The 13350-nt window shown below is 47.3% G+C and overlaps 1 pseudogene; it reads left to right on the top strand.

Annotated features, from left to right (window-relative positions):
* Positions 1-9115: 9115 nt before the first annotated feature.
* LOC124973071 (upstream-binding protein 1-like) lies at positions 9116-12857 on the top strand (annotated as a pseudogene).
* The last annotated feature ends 493 nt before the right edge of the window (positions 12858-13350 follow it).

The raw sequence follows: 13350 nt of genomic DNA, 5'->3' as shown, positions 1-13350 counted from the left end.
TCAATTGCATCAGTATTGCCTCTTCTCCACTGGTTTCTGCATACCGCTAACACTGGCAGCTTGCTCTCAGGTTTCAGTTTTCCCTGTCTCTCACAGTTTTCCAGAGCTTGCTCAGTTGGTTCAGTTTTCATATACACGACACTTTCCACAATCCCATTAACATTATTGGTTTCTCACTGTGCATTATTATTCCTTGAACCACAGTGGATTTTCTCAGCCCCCTAACATTGCCTGCTTGCACAGATTGGTCAGTTGTCCCTGCACTTCAGCAGGTTTCCCAGGTTGATCATGCTACGTATTTGCTCACTGTGGGCGAGCTTTCCCTGCTCCCCAAATTGAGTAGTTGGGTCCACAGGACCCAACACTGCATGTTTGCTCAGCTTGGTTAGCCTTCCCTGTACCCCAGCAGAAATCTGCAACCCCTCCCACTGCCTGCTTTCTCAGCACCTAAATAGGTTTCAGCACATCTATCACACTGCCTACTTGCTCACTGTGAGCCAGGCTTGGTGCACCCCAGCATGTTTCCACAGGACCCTCACACTGTGAAGTTGCTCAGTTGGGTCATTCTTCCATAAACTACAGCAGGAATCTTGATACCCTTCACACTGCCTGATATCCCCTTGTGCTTCAGTCTTCCCTGAAACCCCAGCAGCTTCCCACAGACCCCTGACACTTTCTGCTTGCTCACTGGAATTATTCTTCCCTGTACCCTAGAAGTGTCTGCAAACCCACAAACTGAAACTTAATGTGGCTGAGTGGTTCCTGCAACCAAGCAGATTGCCACAACCCTTGAAACTTCCTGCTTGCTCATCTGGGTCAGTCTTTCCTGAACCCCAAAAGGTGTCCGCACACCCTTAACATATCCAACTTACTCATGGTGGGGCAGTCTTCCATGTACCCCAGCAGGTTTCTTCAGTGCCCTCACACTGCCTACTTGCTCAATTGAGTCAGTCATCCCTGCACTCTAGCAGGTTTTCCCATGCCCCTAATACTGCCTCCTTACTCACTGGGTCAGTTTCCACTCCACCCCAGCAGGTGTCCCCGCACTCCTCACACTAATTGCTAGCTTGTTAGTGGTCCCTTTCCAAACACCTGAACAGATTCACCCAGGTCCTGCTCAGTGCCTGTTTGTTCACCAAGGTCAGCATTTCCTGCACCCCTGCATGTTTCCCCATGCCCCTCAAACTGCATGCTTGCTCATTGTGTCAGTCATTCTGGCACTTCAGCAGTTGTCTGCAAGGCCATCTCACTGCAGCTTGATCAGCTACATCAGTGCCCCACACCTCAGGAGGTTGCTGCAAGCTCCAAAAACTGCCTGCTTGCTCAGCCAGGTGAATCTTCCCTTCAGCCAATTAGGGTTCCACCAGTCTGTTAAAATGCCTGCTAAGTCATTCTGGGTCAGTCTTCTACTCTACCCAGAAGTTTTTCAAACCCCCCACACAGCAGGTTCAGTCTTTCCTGGATGCCAGAAGGTGTTGGGATACCCCCCAACACCTGCCTGCTTACTTATCCTCATACTTTCTTCTCTTAATGCCAACAGGTGTATGCCACCTCTTGACTATGCCTTATTGATTTGGTCATTCTTCCTCCAACTCTACCAGGTTTCCCCATTCCTTGCACACTTCCAGCTTGCATGCTGTGGGTCTGTATTCACTGCACCACAGCAGGTTGCTGCTGGATCTTAACACTGCCTGCTTGCTCAGCTGGGTCTGTCTTACCTGTACACCAAATATGTCCACACACCATTCACACTGCCAGCTTGCTCCCTGGGGGTCAGTGATCCCTGCCACTTGCAGGTTTCCACAGACTTCACATACTACCTGCTTGCTCAGCTGTATCTTGCTTCCTGCATCTCATGAGGAATCTGCACCCTGACCCCACTGCCTGGTTGCACATTGTGGCCCAGGCTTCCCTTGAGCCAATCAGTTTTGGTTTCCACATATGCATCCCACTGCCAACTTGCTTAAATGGGTCAGACTTATCTGAACTCCAGCAGAAACCTGCCTGCCCCTGACACTGCATTCTCCTTCAGATAGGTCTGTATTCGCTGCATGCATCCAGGTTGCCACAGGTTCCACACACTGCCTGCTTACTTACTGTGGGTCACTTGTTCCTTGCCCACCAGCTGATTCCCACTAGTCATTCACACTGCCTGCTTGGGCAGTTGGGTCAGTCTTTTCTTCACTGCAGCGTTTTCCCCAAAAACCTAATTTTTCCTGCATGCTCACTGTGTTCTGTCTTCCCTATACCCAAGATATGTTTGTGTTACCATCAGACTGCCTACTTAACAACTGTGGGGAAGTTTCCTACACTTGAACATGTATCCTCAGCACTTTCCTGCTGGTTGAGCTGCATCCATCTTCCCTTCACCCCAGGACATTGCAATGAACTCCAAAACTTGCTTAATGGTTCAGATGGGTCATCCCTAAAACCCCAGGAGGTTTCTCCTGACCCCTCACACTGCCTACTTCCTCACATTGGTCAGTTTTCCCTACACACCAGCAGGTTTCCAATGGAAACATACACAGCTTCTTTGGTCAAATGTTACTTTTCCCTGCACCACTCCAGATGTCCCCACACCTTCACAATGCCTGCTTTTACAGCTCGGTCAGTATTTCATGAAGGTGTTCATATACCCCACAAACTGCCTGCTTGCTCAATGTGTGTCAGTCTTCTGTGCATCGCAGTAGGGTTTGTGTGAGTCAATTACACTGCCTGCTTAGTCCCTGTGGGTCAGTTTTCCCTGAACTCCAGCAGCTTCCCACAGACCCTAACTCTGCCTGCTTGTTCCCTTTGGGTCAGCCTTCAAATCACACCAGCAGTTTTCCACAGGTCACTCACATGGCCCACTTGCTCAGCTGGGTCAGTCTCTCCCAAAGTCACCCATTTAAACCACACCCATAAAAGTTTCTCCTTGCTCATTGGAGTCTTTCTTCACTTATCTCTGGCAGATGGATGTGCACCCCTCACACTGCCTGCTTGCTCACTGCCGGTTAGTCTTCCTGCACCCCAGTTCATATCCACAGGCCCCTCACACTGGCTGCTTGCTCAGATGGGTCAGTCTTCCCTGTACCACAGCAGGAATCTGCATGCCCCTCACTTTGCCAGCTTGCTCACTCTGGTTCAGTCTTCCCTGCACCTCAGCAGGTTGCATTGGGCCCCTAACAATGAATGCTTGCACACTGTGGGTTAGTCTTTCCTGTACCCAAGTAGGTGTTCATATGCCACCCAATGTGCCAGCTTGCTCACTGTGTTCAGCCCCAAATTGCATCTGCATGCCTCTCCCTTTGCCTTTTTGTTCAGCTGGATCAGTCTTCCCTACATGCAAGGAGGCTGCCCCAGGCTCCACACACTCTCTGCTTGCTCTCTGTGGGTCTATGTTCCCTACATCTCAGCTGGTTTCTACTTTTTCTAACATTACTTGCTTGCTCACCTAGGTTAATGTTTGCTGCACCCCAACAGTGTCTCCAAACCCCACACACTACTGACTTATTCATGTTTGGTGAGTGGCACCTGTACACCAGTGTGTTGCCATAGGCCCTTTACCCTGCCTGGTTTTCTCAGTTGATTCAGTCTTGCCTGAACCCCAAACTGTGTCCACACACCCCTCACACATGCAGCTGACGGGGTTCAGATTTCCCTGCACCCTACAAGATTCCCCAAACCAATCAAACTGCCATCCTGCTCACTGTGGGTCAGTCTTCCCTGCACCACAGCAGGTTTCCCCAGACCCCTCACACTGCCTGCTTGCTCACTCTGGGTACAACTTCCTTCCCCTCAACAGGTTTCTCTGTTTGCAGAACACTCCCTACTAGTTCAGCTGGATTACTCTTCCTTTTCACCCAGCAGGTATCCTTACACTGCACATTTTTCATGCTTGCACATGGTGGTTCAGTCTTCCCTGCATGTCAGAAGATTTACAATGACAACTCACACTGCCTCCTTGCCCAACTGTGTCAATCTTCCCTGCAACACTCCTGATGTCCACAGGCCCCCCACAAGCCCTGCCTAATAAGCTGGGTCAGTATTTCCTGTTAACCAGCAGGTGATTGCATGCTCCACAAACTGCCTTCTTGCTCATTGTGGTCAGCCTTTTCTCCACCCCAACAATTTCTGCACCCCCTGCACATTTCTTTCATGTCCCCTGGGTCAGTCTTTCCTACACACAAGCAGGTTGCCCCAGGATTCTCACACTGCCTGCTTCCTCAGTGTGCATCACTCTTCCTTGCACACCAGCTGATATCCACTGGTCACTCACACTACCCACTTGCTTGTCTGGGTAATTCATCCCTGCACTCCAGCAGGTTTTCCCTAATACTACCTCATTGCTCACTGTGGGTCAGTCCTAACTCCACCTCAGTAAGTGTCCACATATCCTTCACACTAATTGCTTGCTCACTTTCCCCACATGCAAGCAGATTCCCACAGGCCCCTCTCAGTGCCTGTTTCTTAGACTGGGTCAGTCTTTCCTGCAACCCTGCATACTTCCTCACACCTCTCACACTGGGTACTTGCTCACAGTGACAGTGTTCCCTGCACACCAGCAGATGTCTGCATGGTCATCACACTGCCTGCTTCTTCAGCCACATCACTCTTCCCTGCACCCCAACAGGTTGCCACAAGCTCCAAAAACTGCCTTCTGGCTCAGTCAGGTCTGTCTTCTCTATACCTCAGTAGGGTTCCACAGGCCACTAAAAATGCCTGCCTGCTCCCTGTGGGTCAGTCTTTTCCCTGCACCTCAGCCAGTTTCCACAGGCCCCACACATTGCCTCCTTACTCAGCATGGTCCATCTTCCCTGTGTCCCAGCAAGAACCAGCACACCTTTCACACTGCCTGCATGCTTACTGAGGGTCATTATTCTCTGCAACCCCAACAACTCTCCACAGGCCTCTCACACTGCCTGCTGCTCACTTTGGCTCAGTCTTCCCTGCACCTCAGCATGGTGCAATTTGCCCCTAACAATAGTTACTTGCCATTAGTCTTTTCTGCACTCCTGTTTGTGTCCATATGCCTTTCACAGTGCCAGTTTGTTCACTGTGGTCAGCCTTATCTGCACTCCACCAAGTGTCCACACACCCTCACACTGCCTTCTTGTTCAGCTGTGTCTGCCACTAAGGAATGCTGAAGGTTACATTAGACCTTCTGCTGTGTGCTTACATGAGGAGAGGTCTTCACTCCCATCTTTACAACTAGAAGGCAGGAACACAGGAGCCCCTGACCTGTTGTGGTCATGGGACCATTCTTGTCCCATCTTTCACCTCTAAAGCAGGGTCATAGGAGCCTTGGCATGTTGTGGTTACTAGACCATGCTTGTAACCATCTTACTGCTCTAAAAAAGGGACATAATAGCCCCTTTCCTGGTGTGGTTATATGACCATACTTGTCTCATCTTACAGCTCTACCTAGGGTGAGTACACGGCCACACTCATCCCTACCTTGCACTCTGCTTCATATCTCAGTCCAAGTGGAGGTACAGGTGGAGATGCTGCTGTGGTGTTCTGAAGGACCTGCTGGACTGTGCCTCTTTCCACACAGGGCCCTGGAATGTGCTCTTATGTGTATGTGACCCGGGTTCCTCCTGTCTTCCTCTGACAGACCCCAGGGATAGCAAAGCTCCCTCCAACAAACAATCCCCAGGAACAAACCCATGTGTCAGCAGTGCAGGCTGACTGCAGTGTGGCAGGATGCAGCATCTTTTTTCTTGGAGGTGAAGCTGACGTGAGAGGCTCATCTCAGTTCTGGAGGAGCAGGTCAACTTACAGGTTGAGGAAGTGTTTCTCAGGGAGCCTGTGGCTGAAAAGTAAGGACAGGTGGGAAGGTTGCCCCTTCCTGGAGTGGGTCATCAGAGGAAGGACAGATATTAAGCATCAAGGTGTTGCCCAGTGGCTGCTTCCCAAATTGCACACCCCTCCTCCCTCTGTCCTCAATGCAAGTAGGGAAGATCTCTTGTCATCTATCTCTTACTGTTCTGGACTAGTCCCAGGAGGTATTGCTCCCTGTGGTGTGCGGTCAGCCCTTGGGCAGGGAGGACCCCCATCCTGAATACAGTTTTGCTGACTAGTCCTCATTAGACAGGTCATGAAATGTGCCCTTCTGTGTATGTGACCAAAGTTCCTCCTGCCTTCCCCTGCAAGACCCCAGGGATAACAAAGCTCCCTCCAAAAAATGAACCTCAGAAACAAACCCATGTGATACAGAATCTTCATATTTTTTTCTGGTACCTGCTTCTCCTTTGTGAGCATCATCCATGGATTCCTTTATGAAAGATTTGTCTGTCAGGAAGTTGTTTTCTGCAACCTGAAACAGTTTCAAGCTTTGTCCCTCCCAGTCTTTTCTCAATCCTGCGGGCTTTATGCTGGGTATTTTGTATAGATTATATGAAGAATTGGAATGTGACAGAGGAACGCAAATTCCAGGGGTGATCAGAAGGTTTAAAAAGAGAAGCACTTGAGACAAGTGGGTTGAAGGATGGAGCCCAGCTTAGGCCAGCCTGGGTTAAAATTGGAGAACCCATATCAAAAAAAAAAAAGAAAAGTCAACTTTTGTAGAGAAAAAAGATTACGTCTACCACAAAACATCCAGTTGAAACAAGACACAAGTGTTTTTGGTTGGTCCCTATGCATTCCTTAAATAAATGAAAGATTACAGGGCATGTCTGCTGGGAACCCTGCAGGATGTATCTCTTCAGACTTAGGGATGCAGGGACTCCCTCTGTGAGCCCCACAGTAGGGTCTCATGGGTTTGAGGGATGCAGGGTCTCCATCTCCACAGAACCACCTTTCATGAATACAAACTTTAGCTCTCCAAAGTGTCCATAATGCACCCATGAAGCACTGGGTGAGAGTAGAAATCATTTGATCCATTTAACAGAAGAAATCAGATTCCTCCTCAAAGACCTGTTCACTTCATCTGGGAGATGATGTTGATTTGGGCAGGTTCACCCAAGAACACTGAACCATATGGGTCAGTGAGGAATGAGGGCCAGGGTAGAACCAGGTGGAAGAGGTCAGCAGGACCTTCCAGTTCAAAGGGGCAAATGCACCCAGGTCTGACTCTTGCAAAGTTCAGGGACCAAAAGTCTAGCCATCAGAATGCAAAATCAGACCTGGATGAGAAGGAATCCCAATGTCACTCACCTGTGCAACCTGGGGTCAGTATTGGCTTGCTTTAGTAGTTGCTTATTGGTGGGATTTATACTAGGTCTCTGCTTTCAGTGAGAACCTCAAGACAGAGCTGCTGTCACATCCTTCTGTGGCTCTGGAGGGCTGGTGTGAGTGCAGGCACCTCCTCACCTACAACAGGAGAGATCCTGAGCAAAGGAGTGGGACATTTCTCCATAGGCCAAGTAACCGAAAGGTGTTGCCTCAGGGAGTTAGGCAATGAAAGCTGAGTGCCTGTGCAAACTCAACCCAGGTCAGCAGAAAGATATTCAGTTCTGCAAAGTTTCAATGTTAGACAGGGAAGAAATGCTGTTTCCTAGAAAAACAGAAACAATTGTAAGAGCAACTAATGCAACAGGCTTTTTCATTACCAGCGTTCAGATTCTTACTCCTTGCTAACTCACAAATCCCAGTTCAGGTGGAAACCTTGACTAATGACTTAAGTTCTGACTCTCGTGGAGGGTTTTGTAGCCACTGCACTTTTTTAAAAAGCTGCTAACTTGAAACACACTAAATTCCCTTCTGAGAAGAAAGCCACCTGCCCTGTTCAGAAAGATCTCAAAGTTCTCTCTCATGAAACTAATGTCCTCCATATAGTAACTTAATATCCACACAACTAAGAAAACATCCCCTCATGAACACGAAGTCAATGGTCCAAGGGAACACATTCTATAGAAGACAAAATAACTAACCAACTACTTGAGTGTTCTGCTAACAGTCTTCCTGATCACTTTAAAACCTCCCCACACTCAGCCCTTACTGCCCAAGCCAGTGTCCCTGGCCTGGTAACAAACTCCCAATAATTGTGTAGCTTGATGCCTATCCATACACCAGGTTGAACGACCTGTGCCCTGGAGTCACCTGAACATATCTGCAGCCTCATCAGCTACAACAGGGTGGAAGAAGTGCTTGGAGAACCAAGGAGCTTTCCAACGACCAGAGAGATCACATAAGGCAATTTGAAATAACTTTGAAAAGCTGAGCTGCTCTTCATGAAAAGCAAGAGGAAATGGGCTCATTAACCTTTCCCCAGAAAGAAAAAAATCAGAGCTGTGCAGCAGCACTTCACCCAAGGCCCACCTGAGTACACAAGTTGCCCTCTGCTCAAAACTTACAGTACCTCAGGACTGCAGGACGAAGTACTGGTGTGAATGCAGCACCTCTGTGCCTGTGCAACAGCACAGGGCACAAACCCACACCACTGGCACCTAAATCTGGTTGGTCATGAAAAACCTAGGGAACTTCTTTATAATTCACATGCCATAAATGTACCATTTCAAAGTGCAAAATTCTGTTTTTTTTAGTACATTCATACAGATGTACAAATGTCATCACTGAGTCCAAATTGGCTGACCACTACAAAAAGAATCCTGCCATGAAAACCCAAACAAATTCCTACTCCCTCCTGGCCTGTCTTCTCCCAGGTGTTTGTGGAGGAGTCTTGTATTTTACATCAACAATAATCACAGGACCAAGGGCCTGAGGATGGCAGACAGTCACCATGTGTGCTAACGGAGGGAGAAGGTGACACAATGGCAGATGGAGGTGGGGTCCTAGGGCCTGAGGATGTCACAAAACACCTTTTGCTTCATCATGACCTTTTTTTCTTGGTTTCCAATTTGAGCATAGTGAGGGCCAGTCCTCCTGACATCTTGCATTGACTGGCACCTGCTTTCCCTACAAAGGGAACACAAGGTCCATCTCAGCCCCCAGAGAATGCTGGTGTCTGTGTACCTGTGCTCTCTACCTCCTGCTGGAAGCCACAGACGTGACAGATGCTCTGCACCCACTTATGCATGTACTCCTTCATTCTCACTACCAGATAAAATGTGCACTCACTGGTCTTGACATTGAAAATGAATCCACCTGGCAGCCTCTTCTTGTGAAAGGTCACGTTTGTGTGTACCTGCTCACAGAGATAAAAGTTGATGATCCACATAGGCTTGTCGGGCTGATGATGCTTGTAGTATTCCAGGACACCTGGGTCACCACCTTCCTGACTGCTCCTCAGGATGAACCAGCATTTCCTCCAGGACTGAATCCCACCAGAAGGAGTAAGAAGAGGTAAGAGATTCACTCATTATTTCAAATATTTTTCTCCTAAATTTTATTTTGAGATGAGTTCTCACTAAGTCACATACATGGGCCTGGAGTTTGTGATCCTTCTGCCTCAACCTTCTGCATTTCTGGGATGATATTGTGGCCATCATGCCAGGTATTTCAAAGATTCTCATGGGTCACAAAGTTAAGGCTGGGAGTGTGGAACCTGCAGACTGCTCATGGCACCAAATCTCTTCTATCGTGGAAAAAAACAGATGCTTGACTTGATGTAATGGTCCTCTCCAGCTATGATCCCTAATTTTTACTCCTCTTGACAGCAAAAGTTTCTACACTATCAGTCCTCTGAATGACAATGAAGTTTTTATTACAAAGATTAAGGACAGAAGAAAGTAACAAATTTTTCAGGTGCAAAAAGATCAGGGCTCCCACGATCCTCCATCCAGTGGCAAGCCCCCTCAGAATGAAGAGGTAAAGGGGACATTTTCCAGTATAGGCAAACAGAGTACTTTCCAGCAACCTACCCTGTGGAAGAGCCAGAGGAAGTCTCTATCCAGAAAGGAATGTTGAGAGGAGTATCTAGGAAACATCATTAGGAAGAAAGCACCCAGCAAAGATAAGTGTATGTTAATATGATTGCTCTCCTCTCCTTGAGTCTCTTAACCCTTATTCGATGATTGAAGCAAAAGCCAAAGAACTATCTGATGGAAAAAGTTCAGGACTAGGACATACACTGCAAAGAAAATCACATCAAGAGGGACTGGGGTTGCAGCTCAGTGGTGGGGTTCTTGCCTAGCATGTGTAAAGCACTGGGTTTTATTCTCAGCACTGCATATAAATAAATTAAATAAAGGTCCATCAACAAATAAAAAATATTTTTAAAAAAATCACATCAAGATCTATGCACAGTCACTCATACCTGTAATCCCAGTGGCTTGGGAGGTTGAGGCAGGAGGATTATGTGTTCATAGCCAGCCTCAGCAAGTGATGTACTAAGCAACTGAGTGAGACCCTGTCTCTAGATAAAATACAAAATAGAACTGGGGATGTGGCTCAGTTGTTGAGTGCCCCTGACAATCCTTGGTAGCCCCACACAAAAAAATCACAAGGCATTTTAGACACACATGATATTACTGTCAAATTTGTATTGAAAGGCAGAAGAAAGATAACAGTTAAAATACATTGAGAGCAAAGAATAAGCTGGAGGAGATAGTTCATCACACATGACCCCAGTAATAAAGATCACCTGTGATGACTGACAGAGGGAGAGACACAGGGACAAGAGACTGGAACTGAGCACCAGGAAGAAACCCAGAGAATTGTGTCAGCTAGCTTTGCACAAAGCCAAGAGAATAATTCAGTGAAACAAGGGTGACTGGTCAGCAATGGTGCAGGGAAAGCAGGTATCATCCACTGGCAAAAAGGAAATGAGGTAAGTCTCAAAATTTTACAAAAATTAAAATGAACTGTGGACCTGAAAGAAAACTCAACACTCTAGGATGCATAGGGTCTTGGTCAGCTTCTCATTACTGTGACCAAAATACTTGACAAGAGCAACTCAGAGGAGCAGAGGTTTATTCAGATTTATGGAATCTGTGCATGGTCATCCATATACTGCATGGTGGATGGGCATGAAATGAGAAAGAAGCTCAGCTCTTGGATAGCAGAAAGTAGGGAAAGAGAGACACACAGTAAGGGTCTTACAGTGTGCAAACCCACACCCTGGAACCCATTTCCTCCAGACCACTCCCATCTGCTTGTCATTCTCAGCATCTCACAGTAAGTCCATTGAAGTAATTATTTTAATTTTTATATTTTTCCAATACTGTGTATGGAACCCAAGTCCTTACACATGCCAGGCAGGTGCTCTACCACTGAGTTATAACCTACATTGCTCCACTCATATTATTAATCTACTACATGGGTGAAACCACTGATGAGGTTAGAGTCTTTCTAATTCAGTTTTTTTACTTCTGAACACTGCTACACTTACACCTGAGCTTTGAGGGACATTCTGGATCCAACCACAACATTTAGGAAAACAAAACTAAACTAAATGAAGAAATCTTTGGGACATAGGGTTAATGAAATCATTCCCAGATTTGCCCAAAAAAGTGCAATTTAGAGGCTGGGATTGTGGCTCAGTGGTAGAGCATTTGCATAGCCCATGTGAGACACTGGGTTCAATTCTCAGCATCACATAAAAAAATAAATAAAATAAAGGCATCATGTCCATCTGCAACCAAATATTTTTAAAAAATGCATGTAGAGGCCGGATCCCTACTGAAGCCAGCGTCAGGGCCAGTGGAGCGGCATCAGCAGGTTTGGCTGGGGCCAAGGGGCGCTAGACCCTGGGTGGGCCGGCTAAGGGCCCGGGGGTCTAGGCCCGGGAGAGGGTGACGGGCGTGCCTGTCGTCGGAGCAGGCTGCGCTCCCGTGCCTGCGCAGTCCAGCGGGGAAACGACCCGGGGCCCCTGGGCATTGCGGGCGGCGGCGGCTGTATCCTGAGCGCTGCCGCAGGCGGTGGTGGCAGCGGCTTGAGGAGCGGGACCTATGTCCGCGGGAGGAAGGCGCTGCAGGCGGTGGGGTCACTCCCTCTGCAACTGCTTGCTGGCTTGCTGTGCCCTGCCAGCTGGGCCTCGGCCGCCTCCCAGGGTGCCGCTGGTGACCATTCGCAGCGCCGCCAAAGTCTTCACCCTCGCCCTGTCCCAGGACGCGCCGGCGGAACTCGGGCCCCTTCGCCCCAGACTCGAAGGCCACGCTGCGTGGGGCGGCAGCGAGGCTGGAAGGTGGCCTGGGTACTCAAGATGGACGAGGTGACAGAGTCTGGGCTGGTGCACAACTTCGATGCCAGCCTCTCAGGCATCGGGCAGGAGCTGAGCGCCGGTGCCTACAGCACGAGTGATGTGTTGGCATTGCCCATTTTCTAGCAGGAAGATCCCAGTCTTCCATTGGATGGTGAAACCGAAACAACCACATTTCGGTATGTGATGTGTGCTGCCACATCATCAGCAGTAAAACTGCATGATGGAACACTCACTCACTAAAACCAAGGTCAGTCTTATGAAATTCGGATGTTGGATAATCGGAAAATGGGAGATATGCCTGAGATCAGTGGAAAATTGGTAAAGAGCATCATAAGGGTTTTATTCCATCACAGATGGCTACAATATACAGAGCATCAGCAACTGGAAGGTTGGAAATGGAATCGCACAGGAGACAGATTTCTTGATTTAGATATTCCAATGTCTGTGGGAATAATTGACACAAGGACAAATCCAAGTCAGTTAAACGCAGTTGAATTTCTGTGGAACCCTGCAAAACGCACATCTGCTTTTATTCAGGTACACTGCATCAGCACAGAATTTACTCCATGGAAACATGGTGGTGAAAAGGGAGGACCTTTCAGGGATCAGGTTGACACCTTTAAGCAGAATGAAAATGGAGAATACACAGATCATCTTCACTTGGGGATTAGGTTGCCAAATTAAAGTTTTTAAGCCTAAATGTGCGGACAGAAAACAAAAAACTAACTGAGAAAAGATGGAAAAGAGAACAGCTCATGAAAAAGAAAAGTATCAGCCATCCTATGATACCACAATTCTCACAGAGATGAGGCTTTTACTTTCTTTATTTTAAATAGTTATTTTTAAAATAATTATCATTTTTGTGTAATAAAAAATTGTTTTCTCTTGTGTAAAAAAAATTTAAAAATTTAAAAAAATTTAAAAATGCATGTAGAAAAGGAAAGATTAATAAACTGATAAACTTCTGCTCAGTGAAAGTCCTGGCTCAGTGAATAAAAAGACATGTATCAGACTGAGTGAAAATGCAAGCTTGGTGGGGTGGTCATGCCTGACATCTCAAAAACTAGGGAGGCAGAAACAGGAGGATCACCCCTCAACCTCAACTCAAGGCCAGTCTCAACAAATTAGAGACCCCATTTTAAACATAAAAAATAAAAAGTACTGGGGATACAGATCATTTATGAAGTGCTCCCCAGTAACCTCCACCAAAAACAAAAAAAGAAAAAGAAAATTAAAACCACACTTTGAGCAAAGGACTACTATCTTGAGTGTGTAAGGTATTATTAAAGTTCAACATAATGGGCTGGAGTTGTATCTCAGTGATA

This window comes from Sciurus carolinensis (genome assembly GCF_902686445.1).
Source record: "Sciurus carolinensis chromosome 14 unlocalized genomic scaffold, mSciCar1.2 SUPER_4_x, whole genome shotgun sequence".
Taxonomy (NCBI): domain Eukaryota; kingdom Metazoa; phylum Chordata; class Mammalia; order Rodentia; family Sciuridae; genus Sciurus; species Sciurus carolinensis.
This window is presented reverse-complemented; position numbering and strand designations above follow the sequence as displayed.